Consider the following 479-nt stretch of genomic DNA (forward strand, 5'->3'; position numbering starts at 1 on the left):
AAAAAAAAAAAAAAAAATTAGAATTGTGGATAAAGCAATGAAGACTTATAATAAAATAATAGCTAATATTTATCAGCCAGGCAATGTTTCAAGCACTTCACACAAATAACTTGTTGAATCTATGGAACATCCCCACATGGGGGATACTACTGTAATTCCCATCAGGAGTTGAGCTAGTCGAGGCATAGAGGGACTGAGTCGCTCACTCAAGTGGCAGAGCCAGGGTTAAATGAGACAGTGTATATGAATTGCTTATCACAGTGCCTGGCACACAATCACCACTCTATAAACGTTAGCTGTCATTATCTTCATTAGTATCACCCTCATCAATGATGGCAAAATTATGACTAATTGTTACCTTCTTCATGCCTATGAGCAATTTCTAATTTTACTATAACGAAAATATTCTATATAAGGGGGAAATATTTTTTTTTTAAATGAGACTCATTTTCTGAATTGAACCTAGTCTCCCCCATTAT

The sequence above is a fragment of the Otolemur garnettii genome, unplaced genomic scaffold (assembly GCF_000181295.1).
Source record: "Otolemur garnettii isolate 467f Iridium unplaced genomic scaffold, OtoGar3 scaffold00023, whole genome shotgun sequence".
NCBI classification, from domain to species: Eukaryota; Metazoa; Chordata; class Mammalia; order Primates; family Galagidae; genus Otolemur; species Otolemur garnettii.